Genomic DNA, 27508 nt, shown 5'->3' with positions numbered 1-27508 from the left:
TTGGTGGAGCCATTTGTAAAGCATTTTGGGATCATTTTAAGATGAAAGTCACTATATACATTTAAGAAATTATTTTGCCACCTCAAGTATTCTTATTCTTCCATGAATGCAATAGAACTATATCCTACAGTGAATTGTCAGTTCCTCATCTAATTTTCTGTCCTGTATAGCAGCAGCTGAAGTCAATGCTCTGACTTCAATTCTATTCCTTGTTTCCATTTTCACACTGACTTCAGAAGCTCTAATATTCCCCATTTAAAAAAAATAATAATAACCTACTTGGAATAACTTTCCAAAAGTGTAGCTCACATTTTCCCCACACTTGCACAACTACTTTGTAAAAATAAGCTTCAACGTTCCACAAACAAGAGACCTGGAGAGCTGCCCTTTTCCAATAGCCTTTGTTGGTTCAGCACAAATACAGGCCGATCCTATTTCCCAGACCAGAAGTTTTCAGTCATAACATCTATGCCAATAGCAGCAACACCTGCATTACTGTAAGTTTCTAAGCAGCAGTACTACCAGTAGTTTTTACAAACCATTTCATCACACAGAAGACCTAAAACATTGCAAAAAATATAGAAAGGGGCTGCTTCTTGGTTTGGTTTTGTTGTATCTCTGGACCAGTGGATGTGAAAAGTCTTGCCACTTTTTGCAGGAGCTATTGCCAACCTAATATCAAGAAATGTAAAAATCATCTTACCCAAAATAAAACAAATAAAACACACATAAGGCTCATCCTTCAGAGCTTTATTCTGTCACAACTGTTCACTGTACAATGGTGATTGATTCATATGTGTGTGTGTGTGTGTGTGTGTGTGTGTGTGTGTGTGTGTGTATTGTTTTCTTAGTATTAGACATTGTCTGCAAGCATTCAAGCTGGTTTTGCACAAGAAGCTCTCTTGTGCAAAAACAGATCATTGCTTAGATTAGGGTGACCAGATGTCCCGATTTTATAGGGACAGTCCCGATTTTTGGGTCTTTTTCTTATATAGGCTCCTATTACCCCCCACCCCCGTCCCAATTTTTCACACTTGCTCCCTGGTCACCCTAGCTTGGATTCTCTTAAACTGCCCCAATCTACTCTGGCAGCTACAACGCTCTATCCCTTCTGACATGCTCTTTGCAGATCAAGAAATTCAAGACTTGTACAGTTGGGAGTCCATATCAAAGCTACACGTTCAAGAATGGTTTACTGTTGTCCTTATGCAATCTCTTTCCTCAAGTCCTATACAAAGGCCTAGTCTTCCCACAATGAACCTCCAGCTGAGATGGCTGGACTCCACTTCAGAAACCTGTCATTCCTAACCGGCCATCTGGTATTGTGGTTGAGCTCCTTCAGAGCCCAAAGATCATCTCTTCAACTCCACTCAGCCTCTGCTGGTTTTTGGATTAATGGTCCAAGTATGCAACACTAAACTAACATCGGTGACTCATTAAAGTAATTGGGACTACCTGTACAAATAATTTATCATCAGCATGAATGAGGGTAACTCAACGGGGCCAGAATGTCTGCCATCCAAAACTCAGGTATGCTTTTATGTTACCAGGCTAACATGACAAACATTTTTCTTCATCCTGTACACAGTGTTCATCTACTGTTCAAAACACTTGTAGAAATGTAATTTAACTACAGAAGTGCAGTTTCATTTTGCATTAATTTAAAAAGAGATTGGGTTCATAATGCACTGCTTCTTTTTTAAAACCTTTATTTACTGTCTTTTGTTCTCAAAAGTGCCTTATATATATGTACGACATGTTAGCTGGCACATTAAACTTTCATCGCTTCCAGCTGGGACAAGAACTGACAGCACTTCGTCCAGGGAACAAATTTCAACAGGACGGGTGAGACTTTAGCAATACAAGCTCCATATTATTCATGGAACATGTGGAACTGAACCCAGACTCTGGTCATGAAATGTAGCTCTTTATATTAAAGTCTTCTCAATGTCCAGAGAATGTAAAAAAATAGTTGTGGGGGACAGTATTCGGTTTGGAGCGGGAGATGTATTCAAGGGTTGCTTTTGCTTATGGTTGCCACAGATCTGTGACTCTTCTTCTTAGTATAGCCCACAGGAATTAAAAGGAACAAACAATATATTGCTAACCACAGCAAAGCACTGGTCTCTTTAATTTACTGTTCCAAAAGTATATACGGTAGTTTATTCAAGTAGCACAAATTGTTAGGCTGGTTAAAATATTTTATTCAAGTTCATACTGAATAAAACCTCAAATTCCAACCTAATTTTAACAAGTTAAGAAAGACCAATCTCCACAGAAATGCAATTATAGCCACCCAGAAGCTGACAGAGCTAAGTATTAGTGATGTGGCTTCATTAATAGAACACTATTACCCATTTTGATGATGTACCAAAATGTTTTAAAAATAAAATTAGAATTGCTAAATATTTTCATTACTTAGGCCTGGCCTACACTAATCTGTTATTTTGGAATTAGCCGAGTTAATTTGGAAAAAAAAAAATATCATCCACACGACCAAACCGTTTTTTTCGATTTAAAGGGCTCTTTAATCCGATTTCTATACTCCACCTCGGCAAGTGGAGTAGCGCTTAAATCGAGATCACAATCCTGGGTTAAAGGTATTGTGGACGAAATTCAATGTTATTGGCCTCCAGGAGCTATCCCAGAATGTTCCCTTGTGACTGCTCTGGACAACACTCTCAACTCCGATGCACTAGCCAGGTGGGCAGGAAAAGCCCTGGGAACTTTTGAATTTCATTTCCTGTTTGGTCACCATCAGCACAGGTGACCATCAGCACAGTCCACCATCATAGGCGACCATGCAGAGTCCACCATCACAAGAAATCATGCAGTCCTGGATTCGCAGATGAGCTCCAGGATGGCCTGAACAGGAGGTACTGGATCGCATTGCATGTTGGGAAGACGAATCTGTTATGGCAGAACTACGTTCCAAAAAAGGAATGCAAATACATACGCTAAAGTCTCCAGGGCCATGACGGAAAGAAGCTACTCCAGGGAATCAGAGCAGTGTCATATAAAATTCAAGGAGCTCAGGCAGAGTAGATAGAAAGACGAGAGGACATGCGAGGTGGAGTCATAGTACCAGGAGATAGGCGGTGCACCATACTGCACTGTCTGCTGGCAATATGGCGTCTGCTGTAGCTTTCACGGAGGGAGGAGCAAGTGATGGTACACACCCAGAAACACCCGTGAGAATGTTTTTGCCCCATCATGCACTGGGAGCTTAACCCAGAATTCCAGTGGGCAGCAGGGACTACGGGAACTGTGGGACAGCTTCCCACAGTGCACCACTCTGACATTCGATGCTAGCCTCAGTACTGTGGACAGACTCCGCCGAATTCACGTGCTTTAATGGGGACACACAACACCGAATGTATAAAATCGCTTCCGAAAATTCGAATAGAATAAGTTCAAATTAATTTCTTAGTGTAGACGTAACCTTACTGTATGTGATTTCTGCTCCAAAGCAAAGATCTGAGAGAGAGAGAGAGAGAGAGAGAGAGAGACTTTGCCATACCATAGTTATTTCTGGCTCAACTGGCTTATCAAAATTACTTTCACCAAAAGAAAATTAATTTTGTCATGTGCAACAGTCTAAGAAAAATCATAACAGAATTCACCTCCTAGCAGCTCAGGCCCCAGTCCTGCAATAAGTTCTGCATAGACAGGTGCAGAGGTTCACCCATACAGACCAACATGCAGGATTGGGGCCTGCATATTCATAACAATCAATTAGAATTTTCACTGCCAAGGGGCCTGCTGCATTTGCATCACTGAATAACCCTGTCACTGTGGTTACGCAGGCAGCACTTTGTAGTCTGGAACCGTCAACCCTTTTCTTGTTAGTGTTTTATTAAAACTAAACAAAATAGTGCACAATACAACTTATTTTCTTATCTAAGAAGTAAAGGAGGAGATCAAATATGTAATGGATACAGCGGAGCTGAAGTGACATAGGTTATGTATATGTGAGACGATGCTCTGAGGTCTGAGATGGTCTGGTTAACTTATGGGACCAGAAGCATAAGTATGGAAATACCCCTACGAAGACTGTTTTCATAGCACTTCCGGCCTGACTGAAAGCAGGTCCATCAATGAGATTTCTACTTCAATTTCACAAATCAAATTCCAAAAGAGCCCGACTCTAAAACTCCCACTGAAGTAATTTCAAACTGAAGTCAAGAGGTGTTGACTGCACTCAGCAGAATCAGGCCTGGAGTTCAAATAAACATGCAAATCTTGCATGCCCTCTGAGCCTGCCTAGAACTCCTTCTGAGGTTTGGCCATTACTAAATATCTTAGCCCTGTAGAAAGAAGTGTGCTCTGAGCAGAGGACTAGGATCACAAACACCTAAATTCTACTCCCATATTTGACAGTGACCCCCTCTGTGGCCTGGGGCAAACCACCCTACCTCAGATTTCCTACATGTAAAATGTACCAACCCCTACTTCAAACAGACATGGTGAGAACTGATTTCTATTTGTTAAACCCTTTGAAACAGTAAAAAACTGTCCAAAGTACTCAGTATCATTATTAAAACCCTAACAGAAATTAACCTCAATCAATTGGTCAAGAATAGGTCCATCAAACACTGAGCAATTCATATTACAATTTCTTTAAGAGAGTCGTTGTCTATTAAGATTATTGCACTTAGCCATTTTTAAAAATGTCCTCTGAATCATTTCTAGTCAAGAAGAAGAGTGAGTGGAAATTTCAAAGGAGCCCGAAGGTGTTAGGCATCCAAATCCCATTGATCTCCTTTTAAAAGTCCCATTGGACACCTATCTGCATCTTTAGGTGCCTAAATACATTTAAAAATCTGGCCCCAACTCCCTTGGGCCCCTCACCCTAGTTATTAGCCCCTGCTAAAGTACTCAGGGCTCATGTGCCACAGAATTCACAAGATACAGATATAACTTCCCAAATTTTCAAACCCCTCCAGGTTCAGTTTTACTTTTTATAAGCAATCACATTCTTTGCTAAATAAACTACTATGTAGTTATAACAATTATGGAGTCTACAAGCTCATTTCCTGAAGAATGATGGTACAGGCAGTTACAATAAACTTTTTAGGCCTGAGCAGAAATAAGAATCAGTTCCAATTTTCTTTTAATCAAATTGGCTACTCTTCTTACAAATTCTCAAAGATAGATGTAACTCAGCTGCTGACCCAAATTTTATGGATATAAATTCAAATTATTACTTTAATCTTGCCTCTGGAAATCCAAGTTTATGATTTTCCCTGTCAGCGCAAATATGGTTTGCATATGGAGATCATATGTTGAGCAGATAGACCAAGCATTAGATCTCTTTTATAATTCTGCAGTACTCTAAAACTTGATCGCACACGCACTCCCCAAGAAATATTCAGGACAGAAATATTATACTGCATGTGGCAAACGTAACTAGTTTAAAAAGGGTAACATTGGAATCTATTACCTCCCTGGGGCAGATGTATATTAATGGGGGGGGGAAGGAAGAATCATTAGGTAACAAGTTACTTTGCCCAGGGGAAGTTTCTTCCTAATTACCATTAGTTAGATGTTGCTTGATGCCCTGAAGTTTGAGAATTTACATCCCAACCCAAACCCTTGGGTTTTTTGAAGGTAGAGGGTTGTTTATTTTGTTCCTTATCATCATAACATCAGATATTCTTGTTATTCATATAAATGTCCAATCCATTTTATGACTTCTGCTAAGCTCTTTGCTTCAATTATATCATGTGCCAATAAGTTCCACAGGCTACTGGTGCATTGTGTGAAAAAGTTTCTTTTTATCAGTTTTAAATTTCATTTTCTGATAGACACAAGAATCAAAATCATTTGGAAGTCTTGTGAGAAACTCAAATCTTGCAAGTTTCTCAGTTCAAAGAGTTTTAGAAAAGCAGCACTCATGACTGGGAGGGATTTTAAGGGTTTGCCTTTGTCTGAATTAAAACCCTCAAACTTGCTACTTTTGTGTCATGATTCAGGGATAGATTTTTAAAGATATTTAGGCACCTACAGATGCAAACTGGCACTTAGTGGGATTTCAAATTTGAAATCAATGGGAATTAAGCACCTAGGTGCTTTCGAAAATCCCACTAGGCACTTTTCCGCAGCTTTATACATCTAAATACCTTTAAAAATCTGACCTTTATCAGTAAAATCCTGGATAAACATCCAGTCTCCAAAGGAAGAGAGAAAGGGGCTATAAAGAAGATTCATCATAACATTTTAGTAATTTTGTTTTGACTTGAGCTGGTTGTATATTTTGCCATGGACCACATGCCTCTCAGAGTATGTGGATAACGTGCTCACTGCATTTTGCATTCCTGATGTTTCATCCATTTGCAGGACTTGCTTCCAGTAGATACCCTGCAGCGTGGGGACAAGCTCTTGTCCTTTTTGGCATAGTGTCTTTTTCTTTCCAATCCTGCAGGTCTCTCTCTCCCTTTCTCTCTCTCTAAATCTTAGTATAATTGATATTTTCTTCTGGTTCCTTTGCAATCATTTTGTAATGCAAGGCAGTACAGTGGGGGACTTTAAAAGATATACAATTTTCAGTATATTATACCTATTTTGCATCATTTTATATCAATTTTGCTATATAACTGTGAATCTAATACTGATATTTTCGAATAAAAGCATTGAATTTGGACTCAAAGGGCTTGAGTTCTATTCCCAGACCTGCCACAGGCCCGCAGAGTGACCTGGAGCAAGTCACTTTACTGCTCTGTGCCTCAGTTTCCCCATATAAAATGGGGATAGTGATACTGACCTTAGTTGTAAAGTGTTTTAAGCTCTATTGATGAAAAATGCTTTATAAGAGCTAAGCATTATACTATTATTTCTTATGCCTTGTATATTTTCCATGGTTTATGAGTTTCAGCTGGACTTTTGAAAGTGAAGCTCATGCCCTTGCTATATGATCCTAGTTATACCCTGCCCTGTTTTGTGTGCAGATAATACATCCATAGTATAACAATCAGAAATGTTATGATTAAATGGCTCCACTTTTCAGGGTAGCCTAATTTCTTCTCCACAGCAAAATTTGGGAATGCTGGTAAAAAAAATTAGGAGGAACATGGAGGAGATCAACTGAATGGCATTCACAGGTCATAGTACGTGGTCTGGCATGCGTTTTAATGGGTGATAGCCCCGCAATTTTTAGCTCTATTTGCTAGCTGCCTGCTTGAAGTGCTAAGCTTGCCAAACAGAAATTCATAGCAAGGAAAAGAAGTCTAACTGCCACACAGAGAACACCACAAGGAGCATAGATTTATTTAAATGTAGTTAAATCATTTCTTTTAAACAGAATTCCCTGATGCTCTAACATATGAACTGTTGAAAATCATTATTCTGCAGCTAACACAGAGTAACCTGCAGTGGATGGAAAATGTTAGGAAAGCCAGGGTTTGACAATACTTATGACTCACTGTAGAGCTATCTCCAGGGATTGGAGGTCATCCACTCAGAGCGTGGGCTGAAATATTCATTGGTTTATTTTTCAAGAATTTCAGCGTGAGGCTCTTTGAGGGAAACCCAACACAAGAGCTTTTGCCATGATTGCAGCTACAAAGATGAATACATAAAGATAACTGAAATACTGGCAAAACAGTAGTAAAACCTTTCTTTACCGAACAACATTTGATTACAACTGCTAGCACTGATCTAGAAGCAAGCTGTGCTTACAATGTTGACTCAATGATGGATCTGTTTTGCAAGATGCAAATATATTTAAAATGTATAAAATGACTTCTAGATTTATTGGTCTAATACTTATGTTTTAAGGCTGAGATTTTCAAATGGGAATCAGGCATCCAATTCATAGATTCCAAGGCCAGAAAGGACCATTGTGTTAGATCTCTCCCTGATAGACTGAAGAGCCCATCATCAAATATTTGTCCCACATGTAGGTAATAAGAGTCTGTAATCAAGTCGCCTCTTAACTTTCTCTTTGTTAATCTAAATAGATTGACCTCCTTGAGTCTATGAGGCATGTTTTTGAATACTTGAATCATTCTTGTGGTTCTTCTCTGAAATTCCTTTATGCAGCTTTGGAAATCCCACACTACACTGTAAGAGTGATGGCTATTCCTACTTAAGATGGACTATCTCTGACATGGAGACAATTTGCAAAAAACAGTTACTTACCTTTTCGTAACTGTTGTTCTTCAAGATGTGTTGCTCAGGTCAGTTCCACTGTAGGTGCCCAGAGCCCCTTGGCTGGACTTGCTCGGTGCAGTCTTCTTCTCTTTCTTTTTCGGCACTCATGATGGAGATCGGTGCTGGGAGGAACCTGGTGCCAGGGGCACTACACACCAAAGTTGAAGCACTGGGTGCCGTGTCTGGCCGTGCCAGCTCCGAAGGTGGGTGTAAGACAGTCTGCATCAGGAGGGCCATTAGACATATGTCACATTCTCTCTGTGTCCTAGGACAAAAGTTTTTACAGATGTGACACTTTTGTTTTATGTAGAATTCCCCAAGGCAGTTTAGACAGCTATCGCGCAGGTTGCTAACAGGCATAGGCCTGTTACACATGGAACAGGGCTTAAAATCTGGAGACCAGGGCATGCCCTGCCTGGTGCAAAGTCCCCACTGGGACAGTATGTAACTAAACACTTAACAGCTAATTTACAAACAATTTAACTATTTACAGCTGGAAACACAAGGTTGAGATAGAAGGAAAAAATGCTGAACACTTGCAAAGCAAGGGACAGAGGCACGCCGACTAACCACCACGGGCTGTAAGAAGGATCTGAGAGGGCATACGGACGGTGGCACCTGATATTTTAGAGAATGCCACAGCCGGTCCTATGGATGCCACTAAGGCAAAAGTCTCTGAAGACCGCACACATAGGCGCGTGCACACCTACAATGGAATTGACATGAGCAAGCACTCAAAGAAGAACTATTCTGATTATGTTCATAACTATATTCATAGACTTTCCATGCAACCTTCAGACTCAGGAAATGGTGACTTTTAATCAATCTTTATGTGGTGTCAATTAGGTTACAAGGTTGAATTTTCTAGCCAAAATGTAACAGGCATAGAAATAGCTGAACAGATTAATAATTGGGAAGCAGCAGATTCCAATAGACAGACTGTAAGACTGGAAATGTGGGGACCTGTCTATACAAAGATTTAGTGCACAACCAGGCGGGTGTAAATTCACAATGCTCTTGCCTGCAGTGCACCAACTGGCCATGTGAGCACTGCTACCGCATATTAAAAGTTCCATAGTGACTAGGTCAAAGTGCACTATGAAATTTTTAGCGTGTGGTAGTTGGGTCCACACAACCAGTTACTGCACGGCAGGCTAGAGTGCTGTAGATTTACACCCCAGTCTGCCTCACACTTACTTTCTGTATAGAAAAGCCCTTGTATATCCAGCTGTCCAACTGATCATGTAACATTGGCAAGTCACTTACCGGTAATTTTTCTATATCTCAGTTTCCCCAAATTAAAATAGGGATAATGGTATTTGACTACACATGAGAAAATCTTTAAATTCAATAGTAGTACATAAGTGTTAAGTATTATTATAAATCTCCCTTTCGTCTGTAGTTGCTGAATCAAATCTGGACTGGCTTAATTACCAGAGTCATTGGCATCTCATTCATTAAGATGTAAAATAATAAAGACATCTCAGGCTCTAGGCATCCCAACATAATTAGTGATACAGTGAGTACAATTGAATTAGATCTCTGCAGCCTTAAAATTAGCTCCACAGGAACTCAGCCAGCCACCTACTTCCTTTGTCATCTAGGATGCATACCTTTAGCCTTCTCCAGAGACTCTATTATACAGGTGTCTTTTGCAGCATGCCCAGAAGTCACCAAATTCAGGCTATTTCAGACAATAAAGGGAGTAAGTTCTAGAGACTCAGAGTCCTCACAGAGAAATTTGTGCCCACGGCCCCCCTCTCTTTTTTGAGGAGGGAGATCTAAATCATGCACCTCTGCTGACCTCACCCATGGCCGTGTGGCACGTGGAGAGAGGTGATCCCTCAAGAAGGCCAATCCCAGACCATTTAGCAGTTGATAGGTCATAGAAAACATCTTAAATTCCACCTAGAAACAAACAGGCAGCCAAGGCAGATCACAGAGCGACAATGTCGTGTGCTCCCAGCAAGATACTGCACTGAAAAAGTAAGCCGCTGAGCTCTGCACCACGTTCCATCGCCAAAGATTTGAAGGTATAGTATTCTTTGCAATAGTTTAATCCTGAGGAGACTAAAGTCTGGGTACAGTGGCAAGGTCTGCACCCAAAAGAAAGGCTGCAACTACAGCAGGTCAGAAAAATTCTGATGAAACATTTCTTGGCTAGAATTTGCCAACTCATTGAAATCAGAAATGTTTAGTGGAGATGGTTGTTCAATCTTAACAAAATTCCAAAGAACCCTGCCTATCTCCATCAGAAACCTGCCTAATTTCCTGGCAGCCTGCCTGCCTGGCTCCTTGACAGGCCACCTGGCAAGCTGACAGGGAGCCAACAGCCTGGATGCCCTAGGAGACATTGCTCCCAGGCTCACAGCTCCTCAGCAGGTTTGCCAGGGTCCTGGCTCCCAGGGTTCTTAGCACCAGAGCAGCCTGCCAGGAAGACTGCCCCAGAGCCAAAGCTCCATTCCTTTCACAGGGAATTTCAGTAGATTGGTTTTCATGCTGAATTTGAACTAAAACAAATTTTGAAATACTGAAATCCTCCACAAAACAAAATTAACTTTCTCTGCCCAGCTCCAGTTGTAACCTTCTAGCCAGACACAGATGATAAAATGCTGTTTGGGTTACGGCTGTAATATGATTGTCAAATAGCAGCTGGGGAACAAGATCACCCATAGATTGCAAACACTATAAATGAATGGCCAATAAACTTCTTCAGTCAAAGGAGTTGATGTTATATGCACCATCTGCTCTAGCTGCTTCTCCAATCCACCATCGTCACCTCAGTCTTATCTGGGTTGAGCCTCAGCCAGCTCACTGGCATGCAAGCCCCACTCTTGACTAAACACTGGCTGCGGCACTTAATCACATTGTCAAAGTTGTATGAGATAGAGACATAGAGCAGGGTGTCACCAGCATACTGAAAACTACGCATTACATTGCTCCCTATTAACCCTCCTAACAGCCTCAAATACATGAGAAAAAGGAAGGGTGACAAAAAGACACCCTGTGGCACCCTGCACCAGAGCATTTTTCAAGAAGAGGAAAACCTGTCAACAACAACCCATTGAGATCCCTCCAAGAAAAGAATGAAGCCACTGAAAAGTCGCCATATCCACTCCCACCAAGGTCTGCAAGGGAGTCAGCAACACCTTGTGATCAATAGTTTCAAAGACAGCTAATAGATCTAATACTACCTGCATGGGCACTTGCCCTGGATCAGTCACCAAGAGGATATAGATTTAATTGATTGCACTGGGTGACTACGTGCCATAGCCAGGTCTATACATTGATTGACTGGGGTCAAGAAGACCAAAAGCATCTAAATACTGTGAGAGTTCTTTAATCACAAACCTCTCAACAATCACAACGAAGAATGGAAGATGTGATACTCATCGATAATTAGCAAGATTGTCAGCATTCAGCCATGATTTCTTGAGCAAAAGCCACACTATTGCTTCCATCAATGAAATAAGCAGCCTACCTTAACTAAGAGACATTGACCATATCCACAATTAAAGGACCAGTACTTCCCCTCTGGCCTTCACCAATAAGGAAAGACATGGATCCAAAGCTTAGGTTGTGGGACAAAGTACCTCCACTATTTTAGGGAGGGTCACTGTCTGAAACTCTAGCAGAGAAGATGAGGCCTTTGTTCACTGAAGATCTTGCTCTGTCACCATAGAAGCAGACAGCCCTCCTCTAATCTAATTAGTCTTGTCCACAAAATAACAAGCTATTTCCTCATAAGCATGACTCATACCAGCTAGCTACTGAACTGAGATTTTGCAGATGTTATGGTGGAGGGAAAAAACTTTCATAGTTGTCTCCTGAACAATCACAGCAGAAAAGTTATTTTTTTAAACAAAATCTTCTTTCTGCAGCTGAACACAACTTCCACCACTGGTGCATTTGCCATCTTCCCTCTCACTTTATTTGTTACAGATCATCTGTAAACCAAGGTGACATGAAAATGCAGCTGAAGAAGAGCATGTCACAGTTCAGGATGATTGCAACTATATTTCACTTCAATGGTTCAGCAAGCACACCCAATCTCAGCTTTCAGCTCCCCGGCCATTACCTCTCATAGGTGAAGACCTACATCTCACCCCTTTCTGACCAGGGTAAGTCCATGATGAACAGTTCCCTGCCTTCACCACATATATCCTAGCAAAGACAGCCTGCTTACTTTCTCTTCAAATTGATTGCTACAGATATAAGTTACCACACAGTTCTTTCTATGCAAGCCTACTTTATTCTTAAGGAAAAAACAGTGCAGAGAAAACCTATTAAAAACAATAAAAAAGAGCTTACACCCATTCAAATAAGCTTCCCAGAGTTCATCCCAACTCCAACATGAGCTTTGGCAGGAAAAGTCTTTCAACACCCTACTCTAAGTTTCTTCTTGTGGTTACAAGTTCCTCACAGTTTCAGCTCAGATCAAGCACCCAGTCTCCTGAGGCCTCATTAGGTCACAGAATCATAGAATATTAGGGTAGTAATGGACCTCAGGAGGTCTTCTACTCCAACCACCTGCTCAAAGCAGGACCAATCCCCAACTAAATCATCCCAGCCAGGGCTTTGTCAAGCCTGACCTTAAAAACCTCTAAGGAAGGAGATTCCACCACCTCCCTAGGTAACCCATTCGAGTGCTTCACCACCCTTCTAGTGAAAAAGTTTTTCCTAATATCCAGCCTAAACCTCCCCTACTGCAACTTGAGACCATTACTCCTTGTTCTGTCATCAGGTACCACTGAGAACAGTCTAGATCCATCCTCTTCAGAACCCCCTTTCAGGTAGTTGAAAGCAGCTATCAAATCCCCCCTCATTCTTCTCTTCTGCAGACTAAATAATCCCAGTTCCCTCAGCCTCTCCTCATAAATCATGTGCTCCAGCCCCCTAATCATTTTTCTTGCCCTCCGCTGGCCTCTTTCCAATTTTTCCACATCCTCCTTGTAGTGTGGGGCCCAAAACTGGACACAGTACTCCAGATGAGGCCTCACCAATGACAAATAGAGGGGAATGATCATGTCTCTCGATCTGCTGGCAGTGCTCCTACTTATACAGCCCAAAATGCCATTAGCCTTCTTGGCAACAAGAGCACACTGTTGACTCATATCCAGCTTCTCGTCCACTGTAACCTGTAGGTCCTTTTCTGAAGAACTGCTGCCTAGCCACTCGGTCCCTAGTCTGTAGCAGTGCATGGGTTTCTTCCATCCTAAGTGCAGGACTCTGCACTTGTCCTTGTCAAATCTCATGAGATTTCTTTTGGCCCAATCCTCTAATTTGTCTAGGTCCCTCTGTATCCTATCCCTACTCTCCAGTGTATCTACCACTCCTCCCAGTTTAGTGTCATCTAAAAACTTGCTGAGGGTACAGTCCACACCATCCTCCAGATCATTAATGAAGATATTGAACAAAACTGGCCCCAGGACCGACCCATGGGGCACTCTGCTTGATACCGGCTGCCAACTAGACATGGAGCCATTGATCACTACCCGTTGAGCCCAACGATCTAGCCAGCTTTCTATCCACCTTATAGCCCATTCATCCAGCCCATACTTCTTTAACTTGCTGGCAAGAATACTGTGGGAGACCGTATCAAAAGCTTTGCTAAAGTCAAGGAGTAACACATCCACTGCTTTCCCCTCATCCACAGAGCCAGTTACTCATCATAGAAAGCAATTAGGTTTGTCAGGCATGACTTGTCCTTGGTGAATCCATGCGGACTGTTCCTGATAACTTTCCTCTCCTTTAGGTGCTTCAGAATTGATTCCTTGAAGACCTGCTCCATGATTTTTCCAGGGACTGAGGTGAGGCTGACTGGCCTGTAGTTCCCCGGATCCTCCTTCTTCCCTTTTTTTAAAGATGGGACTACATTAGCCTTTTTCCAGTCATCCAAGACCTCCCCCCATCACCATGAGTTTTCAAAGATAATGGCCAATGGCTCTGCAATCACATCCGCCACCTCTTTTAGCACCCTCGGATGCAGTGCATCTGGCCCCATGGACTTGTGTTCGTCCAGTTTTTCTAAATAGTCCTGAACCACTTCTTTCTCCATAGAGGGCTGGTCACCTCCTTCCCATACTGTGCTGCCCAGTGCAGTAGTCTGGGAGCTGACCTTGTTCATGAAGACAGAGGCAAAAAAAAGCATTGAGTACATTAGCTTTTTCCACATCCTCTATCACTAGGTTGCCTCCCCCATTCAGTAAGGAGGCCATACTTTCCTTGACCTTCTTCTTGTTGCTAACATACCTGAAGAAACCCTTCTTGTTACTCTTAACATCCCTTGCTAGCTGCAACTCTAAGTGTGATTTGGCCTTCCTGATTTCACTTCTGCATTTCTGAGCAATATTTTTATACTCTTCCCTGGTCATCTGTCCAATCTTCCACTTCTTGTAAGCTTTTTTGTGTTTAAGATCAGCAAGGATTTCACTGTTAAGCCAAGCTGGTCGCCTGCCATATTTACTATTCTTTCTACACGTCAGGATGGTTTGTTCCTGCAACCTCAATAAGGATTATTTAAAATACAGCCAGCTCTCCTGGACTCCTTTCCCCTTCGTGTTAAGGGAAGTCATTCCAATCCTTCCCTAAGGACTGAGGCCCTCTGTGGAACAGAGTCCTATCTGTTTGCTAGAAAAGGAAGAAGGCCCTAAGTTAGTTTAAACTCAGGCTGTTTTTCTTTGTCTGCTGGTCTCTGGAGAATCTAGTTTGAAAAAAGTATACTAATCAGAAATGAATCTGTCTCAGTCACTGGGAGAAGTAATTCTCAAACTTAGTATGGAAAACAGCTATGGTATTTCATACTTCTTTTCCTCATCTTTGGACAGAACTCATGGGATGCAGATGCTGTACTGCAGGTCCATTCTTCCAGCATCAACAACATCTGCTACTTTGGCAGGAGTCACAAGCAATTGTAATTCTGTAGTTACCACAAATGTTAGTGTTTGTTCTGTGATCAGGCTATTGAAATGGGGCTTTCTGGGCTTATCGAGAATCCATTGTGGGTGTGGGGTAAGGTTGCCAACTTCCTAATCACACAAAATTGAACACCCCTGCTCCACCCCTTCCCCGAGGCCCCACCCCCACACGCTCCATCCCCCCTCTCTCCATCGCTTGCTCTCCCACGCCCTCACTCACTTTCACCCGGCTGGGGCACAAGGTTGGGGTGTGGGAGGGCTCTGGCTGGGGATGCGGGCCCTGGGCGGGACCAGGGATGAGAGGTTTGGGGTGCGGGAGAGGGCTCCAGGCTGAGGCAGGGGGTTGGGGGGATATGGGCTTTGGGCTGGGAGTGTGGGCTCCAGGCAGAGCCAGAAATGAGGGGTTCTGGGTGCAGGAGAGGGCTCCAGGCTGGGGCAAAAGGATTGGGGTACAGGGGTGGGGGGGTTGGGGATGAGAACTCCGGCTTGGGGTGCAGGCTCTGGGGTGGGGCTGGAGATGAGGGGTTTGGGGTGCAGGAGGGGGGTCCAGGCTGGGCCAAGGGGTTCAGAGTGTGGAAGGGATTGCGGGCTCCAGCTGGGGGTGTGGACTCTGGGGTGGAGCTGGGGATGAGGGGTTTGGGGTGCAAGAGGGAGCTGGAGCAGGGTGTTGGAGGGGGTGTGGATTCTGGGAGGGAGTTTGGGTGCAGGAGGGGACTGTGGGCTAGGGCAGTGGGTTGGGTGTGGGAGAGGGTTCGGGGTGCGGCATCTTGGTGGCATTTACTGGAGCTCCCGGGAAGTGGCCACCAGGTCCCTGCAGATGCTAGATGCATAGGGAGCCAGGGAGGCTCTGCATGCTGCCCTCGCCCCTGCAGGCGCCACCCATGCAGCTCCCATTGGTCACAGTTCCTGCCCCCACTGCGGTGCTGACTGGACTTTTAATGGCCCAGTCAGCAGTGCCACCTGGAGCCGCCAGGGTCCCTTTTCAACTGGGTATTCCGGTCAAAAAATGGATGCCTGGCAACCCTAGGTGGCGGGGAAGATGTACCTCTGTTTCTTAGAAACTGGTGGATATTTACCAATATACCAGACATGTTCTTCCCTTTATCTGCACACACAGCTCGTAGGAACACGTCCATGCTGAAAGTCTGCCCTTAAAAGTCTGGGACACTATGGTGTCCTAATGAAATGTGAAGAGATTAATTCATCCAAAAAGGGGGAAATTTACATATTAATAATAAATACATTGGCTAAAGTTCAGTAAGATTTAAAACTCATAGTTCTACTTGTTAACAAGTTCTATCACTCTTTACATACAGAACCATTCATACAGTGATACTCAGCAAGTTATAGACACATGGATCCTATTAACTCATCACTGAAATATTGGAGTGAAGGCTGAATCCTTTAAGCAATACAAAGTAAAACTACAGGCTAGAACTTCAATTTGAAATAACCAAGGAATTTTCAGTAAGGATAACACATTTACCAAATTGGAAGTTAGCAAGGACAACAGCGCAAACACTCAAACAAGGGATTTTAATGATTGCATGTGACCTGACCTCAGTTTTAAATTCCATCCAAAAGATGGCACCCTAGAGCAGCAGAGTAACTACTAGCCTGATGCTGAAATATTCATTTCCTAGTAATAATGCTTTGAAATGTATATATTCAGAGCACTGGATAAATATTAAATTATTTATAGTTTAAACATTCTACAAGGTAGAATAGTCTTACAATCCTATTATAGCCCAAATAGAAATAATAAAGGCCAAATTTTGACATCAGTACTCCTTTGTAACCCCCTCTGAAGTTAATGAAGTTTAATGGGTTTTAGAGTTGTTGCTGAAGGCAGGTCTTGAACAGAACTGACCTGCTAAATGTCCTCTCCCTAGATGTTAAAAATGCTTGTGACACAGAGTGACCCATCTTCACTAGTTCCCTCAGTGTTGCTAACAACTATGGAGCTGAAGAAGTGATAGCCTTGATTTAAGGTCCTTGGTTTCACTTCAGGCCATCAGCTCTTCCATGTGGTCATTAATTTCCCCAAGATGCCCACTTTGTCAGTTGTCATTGGTTAATCCAGGTTCTGACTCACACAGACAAAGACCACAAAAATTCAAACTTAAGGCTGGGTCTCTCTCACCACCCAACACTAAGTCTTGGTTTTGACTGCAAAATTCTATCTCAGCTCTAACCATGGCTTTTCATTCTATGAATAAATGTGTGTCACAACCTATATAAAACTTTTATTTACATTTAAATGGGTAATAACAGGAGCACATAAAATCATTATGCCAGATGTTGATCTAGTAGAAGAGGAATCCCAAAGATATAATATACTGTAGTTAGAAACCACCATTCTTCTAGCAAAATAACCTGGAAAACTTGAGCAATGCTATGGAATTCAGACGTCTGTCTTTTTTCCGTCAGAGGGCTGGGAATTTTTAGAGCCACATACATCCACAGCGTGTACTTCTGAAAATTGCTGAGAGGTTGTGTGTGTTATTTTATGTTTGATTTAAGTGACCAACCACTTGAATTGAGATGTGGCTCTTTATTTCTCTTGAGAGAAGATGACTAATTTGATTTTATAGTATGTATGCTGAAGGGCATATTTTCAAGAAAACTATTTCTTTCATGTGAACTAACCACACAGGGATAGGAAGTATCAGTCAAATACAACTTCCCCGACTGTCCCAGTCACAAAGATTCCACTAAAAATATGCCAGAGGTATGTAAAATATTATTCAGTAGTTTGAGGAGGGAAAATTGGAGTACATTCAATATAAAGAAAATAGAATGAAGAACAGGAACAACCAATCCAGAACTCACCAAGGGTGAGTATCTGGGCTGGTATCATGATTCTGACAGTGCCCAATGACAACTGCTCCAGAAATAAGTGGTAGATGCCACAATGGACCTATGGGTGTAAATCTACATATTATGGGTGACACTTTCATTGACCCGTTCTGATGATTAGCTTGTTGTCTGAAATATGAGGATTTTACTTGTACAGAAGTGTAAAAAATAGACCACGATCCAAAGTCCGTGGATATTATTAGAAAGACTATCATTGACTACAATGGGACCTTACACACAAGACCAGGGCAGGCTGTCACATTAATGCTCACTCTCTCTCAGTGGTCTTGACATTCAAATACTACATTGCACATCAGTAGTTTCACGATAAAGTTGTTTTTGTCAATATGCCTCCAAGTGGATAGTTTGAAGGAAACTTTTTCTACATGCAAGAGCTTTTTGTATGGAAATTCCACTAGAAAAATTCTGCTGCAGTGATCCAGAGCAGAAGCCTGCAAATGTTTAATCCCTCTACTACAGTGGGGCACAATCTGAATGACTACCATTGTACACAACTGCCTGATTTTGCACATTTTTGATCATTCAAAATACTCATTTTCATTCCCATCATTTTTTCTAAATTCCATTTAGCTCTTTTGCTGCCAATTCCCATTGTACTCCTCAGTGTGGTAGCCAAACACAGCTGCATTCCTTGCAGAAAAAAATGAACCATATAAGAATGCAATAGCAGCCTGATGTGATGTACAGGGCCGGCTCTAGACCCCAGTGCGGCAAGCACGCGCGTGGGGCGGCCCTTTCCCGGGGGGGCGGCAGATTGGGCCGGCGGACCTGCCGCAGTCATGGCTGCGGGAGGTCCACCGGAGCCCCGGGACAACCGGACCTCCCGCAGGCATGACTGCGGACGGTTTGCTGGTCCCGCGGCTCGGCTGGACCTCCCGCAGGCATGACTGCGGCAGCTCCAGCAGAGCCGCCGGACCTGCGAACCGTCCGCAGCTGCGGGAGGTCCAGCCGAGCCGCGTGACCAGCGGATCCTCTGCAGTCATGCCCGCGGGAGGTCCGCTGCTCCCGCGGCTCTGGGGCGCCTCCCGGGCATGACTGCTTGGGGCGGCCAAAAACGTAGAGCCGCCCCTGGTGATGTAGGGGGCACAGACAGTGGGAAAGGGGAAATAGTTAGGGCTTTCCTAGGGCCTGATGATCTCTTTGGGCAACTGGCATCTGATATTACTTACAGCAGTTTTCAGACTGCTCTAGATTGTGACGGGGAATTTTTTTTGGCACACAGATGACTCAAGATTAGGCAGAATCAGGAGTGTTTTTCGGCCTCCTATGCACACCCACCCTACCCAGCTTCCTAACATGTGTTGTATAATCATTGGCCATAGACAAGCATCTGGACCTCAATCTGGCTATGGGAGGCAATATATGCAGAGAGGGTAGATCAATCTGCTGAACAAATTCCTTCCATTCCATTGGCACATAATTCAGATGTTATTCCAGCAATTCTATATTATTGATTTGAAGTACGCAGCTTTAAGAGCCTTAGAGATGTTTACTGATTTATATCTCAAATTAGGTCTCTGGAATTTTGATGATGTATAGGTCATGATTCAATTTTCCAGATTCTGTTTTTATGCTTATTTTTCTGAGAAGACATGTTTGACCTGGTCAGCTGAAAGAACTTTTCTTTATCTCTTTCATATGTAGATTCTACCCTTATATTATTTGCCCAAGAATACGCTGATTTTGCAATTGTATAGGGACTTGCTGAAAGATAAACTCAGTGATTATCCAAGAGTTTAATGGAATGATGAACTGGCATTTGTAAAAGGCAAGACAAGAAATTTATGTCTGAATGGATATAGATTTCAATATGTTGCTGTCAGAAATATATACATTCTAGATGTTGAGGGCTAATCTCAACTACATTCTTCTTTCCTCTGTGCTCCCTTCTTGCCACCAGAATGGCACAAACTGCCTCCAGCATCCCAAGCTGGGGATTCCTTCATCCCTCACTCTGGCCCATCTGCCTATTGTGTATGCAAGCCTCCTCCGCTAATATCAGTGTATGGGGCAGGGCATAGTGAGGCCACAGCACACATCATGATGGCACTAAGGGCAGTGTCACCTCCCACGGGAAACCAGGACAGGTTGCCATAATTTAGAGTAGCCCCCTGGACTGAGGATGTCATGCCAGGAGGTATTTCAGCCAATGAACCAGCCTGGAATCAATCACAACCATGAGCTGTGAGTTCTTTTTTTCTTCAAACTGGTTTTTCTTACATTAGTTTAGACCTTGATTATATTTTGTGGTTTACTACAGAAGACTTTAACTCAAAATATTGACAACTCTACAATTGAAAGAACCCATCCAAACATATTTGACAGAATTATGTAATACTTTGGATGTCCTCCTTCAGTTAGATGAAAACCATGTGTATCCATTTTTTTAACCCCCTAAACTTTCAAATAATTGCCTAGGACATTATAAAAAAATCAATTAAGAAATTTCCAAGCGTAAATAGAGACATTTGAGGTTATCGTTGCTGGTGCCTTTTTTAAACAATTCTGTTGGGATATGAAAATTATATTTCAATAAAACAATTTTGATCTAAGATTATACAAAACAACAGACAGGAATAATTGTAAATAGTTATAGGAGTGTCTTGCCAAAATAATTTGCCAATGAACAATTAGTACAACATGTCTACAAAATCTCTTAGGGTTTCCTAAGGTTGAGATTTTAGCATGCTTAGAGTATCTGATTCAGAGATATTCCTAGATGTTACCATATTCTAGTAGTTTGTTATAACTGAAGATGTGAAGTTCTAGTGGAACAGCTGCTCTTTTTGTGAAGAAAATTTAAAACAAAGAAGCAAAAACCAAAACTTGATAATGTATTTAAGTAATATCCCATTCAAAAAAGGGAAAATGTGTTTTGAGAAAATGAACCAGTTAAAAATTACTTAGACAAGTTACATGTCTTCAAATCACCAGGGCCTGATAAAATAATCCTAGAATACTCAAGGAGGAGATATCTGAGCCATTAGCGATTATCTTCTAAATGTAATGGAGGACAGGAGAGATTCCAGAGAAAAGAGCAAATATAGTGCCCATCTATAAAAAGGAACATGACAACCCAGGAAATTACAGACTAATCAGCTTAACTTCAGTACCCAGAAAGATAACAGAGCAAATAGTTTAGCAATCAATTTGCAAACACCTAGAAGATAATATGGTGATAAATAACACTCAGCATGGATTTCTCAAGAACAAATCATGTTAAACCAACCTAATAGCTATCTTTGACAGGGTAACAAGCCTTCTGGATAGGGGGAAGCAGTAGATGTGGTATATCTTGACTTTACTAAAGATTTTGATACTGTCTCACATGACCTTCTCATAAACAAACTAGGGAAATACAACCTAAATGGAGCTACTATAAAGTGGGTGCATAACTGGTTGGAAAACCATTCCCATAGAATATTTATTAATGATTCACAGTCAAGCTGGAAGGGCATATCAACTGGGGTCCCGCAGGGATCAGTTCTGGGTCCGGTTCTGTTCAATATCTTCATCAATGATTTAGATAATGGCAAAGAGTACACTTATAAAGTTTGCAAAGAGTCCTGTGGCACCTTATAGACTAACAGATGTATTGGAGCATGAGCTTTCGTGGGTGAATACCCACTTCGTCGGATGCATGCATCCAACGAAGTGGGTATTCACCCACAAAAGCTCATGCTCCAATACATCTGTTAGTCTATAAGGTGCCACAGGACTCTTTGCTGCTTTTACAGATCCAGACTAACATGGCTACCCCTCTGATACTTGACTTATAAAGTTTGTGGACTACACCAAAGTGAGAGGAGTTGCAAGTGCTTTGGAGGACAGGATTAAAATTCAAAATGATCTGGACAAACTGGAGAAATAGTCTGAAGTAAATAGGATGAAATTCTATAAGGACAAATGCAAAGTTCTCCACTTAGGAAGAAACAATCAGTTGCACGCATACAAAATGGGAAATGACTGCCTAGGAAGGAGTACTGCAGAAAGGAATCTGGGTGTCATAGTGGATCACAGACTAAATACAAGTCAACAGTAACACTGTTGCAAGTAAAGCAAACATCATTCTGGGATGTATTAGCAGGAGTGTTGTAAGCAAGACATGAGAAATAACTGCTCTACTCTGCACTGATTAGGCCTCAACTGGCATAGTGTCCAGTCCTGGGTGCAACATTTCAGGAAAGATGTGGACAAATTGGAGAAAGTCTAGAGAAGAGCAACACAAATTATTAAAAATCTAGAAAACATGACCTATGAGGGAAGATTGAAAAAATTGGGTTTGTTTACTCTGGAGAAGAGAAGACTGAGAGGGGACATGATAACAGTTTTCAAGTATGTAAAAGGTTGTTACAAGGAGGAGGGAGAAAAATTGTTCTCCTTAACCTCTGAGGATGGGACAAGAAGCAATGGGCTTAATTTGCAGTAAGGGCAGTTTAGGTTGGATATTAGGAAAAAACGACCCAACTGTCAGGGTGGTTGAGCACTGGAATAAATTGCCCAGGGAGGTTGTGGAATCTCCATCATTGGAGATTTTTAAGAGCAGGTTATACAAATACCTATCAGGGATGGTCTAGATAATACTTAGTCCTGCAATGAGTGCAGGGGACAGAACTAGATGCCCTCTCAAGGTCCCTTCCAATCCTACAATTCTGTGATTCTATGTACTTTAGAACAGTGGTGGGCAACCTGCGGCCCACGTCAGAGTAAGCTGATTGTGGGCTTTGAGACATTTTGTGGACGTTCACCATCTGCACGCACAGCCCCCCATGCAGCTCCCAGTGGCCGCAGTTTGCCGTTCCCAGCCAATGGGAGCTGTGGGAAGTGGCGGCCAGCACGTCCCTGTGACCCGCCACTTCCCGCAGCTCCCATTAGCCAGGAACAGCGAACTGCGGCCACTGGGAACTGCGGGGGGGCCATGCCTGCAGATGGTCAACATTCGCAAAATGTCTTGCGGTCTGCAATCAGCTTACCCTGATGAGCTGCAGGTTGCCACTACTGCTTTAGAATCATTTTCCCCCTTAACTTACCTGCCAAGATCTGTGTCTAGAGATCTGTATTTCTTCTCAGAGAGCTGGCATCACTAACACTATATGTAGCACAGTGAATACAGCTCTCTGCTCTATCACAGGTTTAGTGACGTCATTAACTCGTCAAGAAGATATTCAGAATCCTGACCTCAAGATACAGACTTTTACTCAAAGCCTTTAGAAATCAATGCTTGACTCCCATTGACTTCAATCATCTCCAGATCAGGCCCTTAGCCTTTTAGTTCATCTCTAATGTTACATCTCTTTGTACTAAAAAGGACTCGGTAAGTAGACCTTACCACGTCTAAAGGCTACTCGCTTGACATCCAGTGATATTGTTGCCCTTCACTTTCTGAAGTGCATGATCAAGGGCATTTTTAAGACTGAGCCCCTTAGCAAAGTGGCATATAACAATTGTGAAGCTGTTGCCCCCAATAAGTAATATGTACTTAACTGAGTTGTCTCAGTACATATTGCAGGATTAGGCCTAAGAAATATCCATCACAAATACACCAGTAGCCATACGATCAACTGTTATCCACATCAGTGGATAACTCCTGCTTCAGTACAGGCACTCAAGAAGTTGAGGGGGAGGCAGATGTTCCCTGTCCACAAAGCCTCCCTTAGACATGGGCTTGCCTAGCCATGTTAACCAATTAGGGCCACTTTTAGCACTTTTTGAATAGCCAAACCATCCAGTACAGTCAGGGCATGAGTGGCTGGGAGGGGCCATAGAAATCCTCCCTGTGTGGTGCTGACAAGAACATTCTGGCCTCCTCTCCTGGAGAAAGGGATAGGATGGATTAAAGATAATCCTGCTGAGAAAGTGTTAACATAGTTTTATTATAGTTCAAGGTCTTAATTTATATCATTTGGTTTGTTCATACACCGCTACCTCAATATAATGCTGTCCTCGGGAGCCAAAAATTTTTACCACGTTATAGGTGAAACCGCGTTATAAGTGAAACTGCGTTATATCAAACTTGCTTTGATCCACCGGAGTGCACAGCCCCGCCCCCCCGGAGCACTGCTTTACCGCGTTATATCTGAATTCGTGTTTTATCGGGTCGCGTTATATCAGGGTAGAGGTGTATCTTTCTTTTAATCAGAGGTTTTAAAATGTCCTAACTCATTTTCGCAAGCAGAATTTCATTCAGCACTTTACAATCAATCTGAAAGCCCATCCTCTTTAGGAAAGCTGTAGTATAATGATTTTTTTTTAAAAAATATCAGAGCACATATTTGTTAGCAATCCCTAAAGAGCCATGTAACATTCAGAGTGTACTCAACAAGTGGGCATTTGGGGCCCATTGGCATATAATGGATGTGTAGCAGCTTAGAGTGCACTGGGGGAAGTATATGTTACAAATCTTATTCCTGCAAGGCATCCAGCACAGTGTAACCTTCCACAGGGGCATATTTTGACATTGGTTTCAGTGCAAGTGTGTGTGTTCGGGCAGGGGGGCGGTTTCTAAACATATTTCTAAGAAAGCACACCCAATATGGTAAGTCCTCACTTCCTATTCAAGACAGAAAAACCTAAACAGGGCACAGATTTATGGGTATAGGATTATTATATCAACCAGCCACATATCTGTGAGTCTCTGTGACATCCTTGATAAGCTTTTTGGGCACTTCCTCCTGTGATGTAAAACAGTGTAGCTCCATTGAAGTCACTACATTGGATGCCATGAAGAAATGGAATTTGAAACATATATACGCCACTCTGAACTGCTCCACATTGAATGTATGTCAACAGGTCCCATGGGCCCACTTGTTAAATATACAGTGAATAGTAAATTCAACAAAACTACCCCAATTTATGCTATCTAAGGAGCCAATCATAGATCAGTGTCTACAGCCCAGCACTCATAAGTAGCCCTAAAAAACCAAACCAGTCTGAGCACCAGGATACAAACATACATTTTACTAAATACTTAGTTTAGAATTATAACGCATTGTTTTGTGGCAAGTAACTGAGAGGATAAAGGACTTTAAAATTATGAAAGATGCTTAACAGAGTCCTCTTAAGACTATATGGCATGAGAATCCCAGAGCTTAGAAGTAAATGCCACTTAAAATGAGACTAACCAAAGGACAATGGGTTTTGGCATAAAGTAAAGATGCCATTTTGAATTTTTGTGCCAAATATCATATATTGTAATTGTTTGTGAGAAGACTTTCTGCCTTAGGTTTTCTCAGATCATAGAGACAAACCAAATGATCAGAGTTTTCCTTTAAGAACTTCAAGATTCCACTGGTAGTTGATTAATATACATCTTGCCTTGTTAATGTAAGAAAATATTTCAAATGGTTTTTAAAATAATATTTCCAAAGTAAGTTTAAAATGTTTGTGTTTACATTTGCTGTATAGATAACAATATTCCATAAATAAAGAAAAATTATTATAATGATATAGGCAGGTGGAAGGACATTAAGGGTCTTCTTTTACATCATAATTCTACAACAGTCTTGTGCACCAAATTAAAAATTAAGTTGACTAATTATAAATTAGTTAAGTATAAACAGTTTTTTTTTCAGCCAGGTCAAGTAATTAAATATAGAAGCCCCTTAAAAAAAAAAAACCCTCCGTGCATAGTCAAACCCTTAATTTGTTACCAGAGCTCAGAACTGTTATGAATTAGGTGGAAGTCTGAAAGGCATTCTGGGTAGTGGTATGCAGATGAGCACAGAAAACAGTCCATTTTGCTTCTAAAAATCATATGTTCAATGCAGCCAGAAAAAGAGATTCCTTTATTAGAGCCTGGTTTCCTAATAATAATGCTTAGTATTTAGACTGCATTTATATCTATAGATTTCTCTTAGGCTAGGTCTACACACATGCATGGGCTTGCAATTGTGAACCCTTTCGCCATGTGCTCAGTTATGGGTTCAGAAATGATCATATAGTCTGTTACAGAAATGCCATTAAGGTTTGTTAGTATGGACCAACAGTGACATCTGGTGCCAGCAAATCCATTTTCAGTTGGGGCAATGCTTTAATTTCACAGCTCACTGAAAATCGCTAGGACAAATCAGTGCCTCCTATTTGGCACCAGAGTATTTGGGATATTGGCTATAGAGGAAAAGAAAAACAAAACAGTAAAACTGGCAAGAAAATGACATTTTAAGGAATGAAAGGAGAAAGCAAGAGTTTTCACAGGATTTTCTTATGGTGCATTTTTTCCAAAATTATTTTCTTGGATATGGTACCTTGAATAGCGCATGTTGCAGCTCAGAAGGGATGGTCATCTTTTGTGATAACAGGAATCAGATGTCCTTTGGAGCGCCACTGCAGAAAGGGCACCCAGGCCTCTTCCCACCCTCACTCTGCTTCTCCCCCAAAGTCAGAGTGGGCTCAGGCCAGCCAGTTGGCCAGGGTGGCTCTGCTGGGGCTCCTCCAGCTCCAACAGGTGAGGGGGGGGACAAATGGGGTGGGGCAGGAGGCTAGCCTCACCAAATGAGGGATTCATGCACCGCCCATGGGTACGCACCTCTGACTTTAATATGGACCATCTCCCAAACCCTTTCCCAGACTCATGTGATACAAAACTGCAGCAGGATTTGAACAAAAAGATCACAGCTTCATGCATAGAACCAACTATGTTGCAAGACTAATACCAGAACCAACGATATTGCAAGACTAGTACCAGATGTTGCATAGCTCCCTTAAATCAATGGAGTTATTACCAGATTACAGCAACTGAAGATCTGACCAGTTATCTATAAATATTAGCCATTAAATATAAACAACCTCACTTTGGGGCAGAACTCTATTCTTTAAACTGATCAAACCTTCTTTTCAACTATCTGATGAAGTTCAAACCTTAGCTGTACTAGAGTAATATTTTCATACCAAAAGAAGTGAACCAAGTTTCCGACCATTTGTAACAATGGTATTGCTATTTGTCCCTATGAATCTCCCTAGCCCAAGAGTCCCTAGTTAGATCTCTCTCAACTACAATATACTTTATTTTTGCAGAGTATTGTTCATACTAAAGTATAACAATGCTTCCTCCACAAACTTGAGCTGTACACAAAGACAGAGCACTGCATAAAGACTGAAGAGACTTGGGTTAAATTCTTTGTTCAGCCACAGATTTCCTGTATGAATTTAGGCAAATCACTTAATTTACCCTATGCCTCAATTTCCATCTGTAAAATTGGGGTAGTGCTTCCCAATCTCACACAAGTGGTGTAAGGATAAGTTCCATTAATCATAGAATAACAAATGTAGGGCTGAAAAGGACCTCAAGAAGTCATCCAGTCCAGCCTCCTGAGCTGAGGAAGGACCAAATAAACCTAGACAGGGGAGAGTCAATAAGTGGACTATGGGCCAAATCCAGACTGGCAGATGCTTTTGAACAGACCATGAAATCTCTTTACTTATTATTATTAATTATTTTTACCCTTTCATTCTCTCACAATGCAATCTCTAATACACTGTACTGTGAGTTAATGATTGACTGGTTCTCCGTAATTCCTTATTTGCTTAATTTGAGCTATTATTTTCTTGGGGATTGTTTTTAG

The 27508-nt window shown here is 41.9% G+C and overlaps 1 long non-coding RNA gene across 1 annotated transcript in view; it reads right to left on the bottom strand.

Moving 5' to 3' along the window:
- The window catches only part of LOC120375026, a 44977-nt gene that overhangs the window by 5660 nt on the left and 11809 nt on the right, over positions 1 to 27508 (bottom strand). The window contains exon 2 of the long non-coding RNA XR_005586398.1: positions 8140 to 8416. This is a non-coding gene — a long non-coding RNA (uncharacterized LOC120375026). The remainder of the gene's footprint in view (positions 1 to 8139; positions 8417 to 27508) is intronic.

This window comes from Mauremys reevesii, linkage group 11, assembly GCF_016161935.1.
Source record: "Mauremys reevesii isolate NIE-2019 linkage group 11, ASM1616193v1, whole genome shotgun sequence".
Classification (NCBI taxonomy): Eukaryota; Metazoa; Chordata; order Testudines; family Geoemydidae; genus Mauremys; species Mauremys reevesii.
This window is presented reverse-complemented; position numbering and strand designations above follow the sequence as displayed.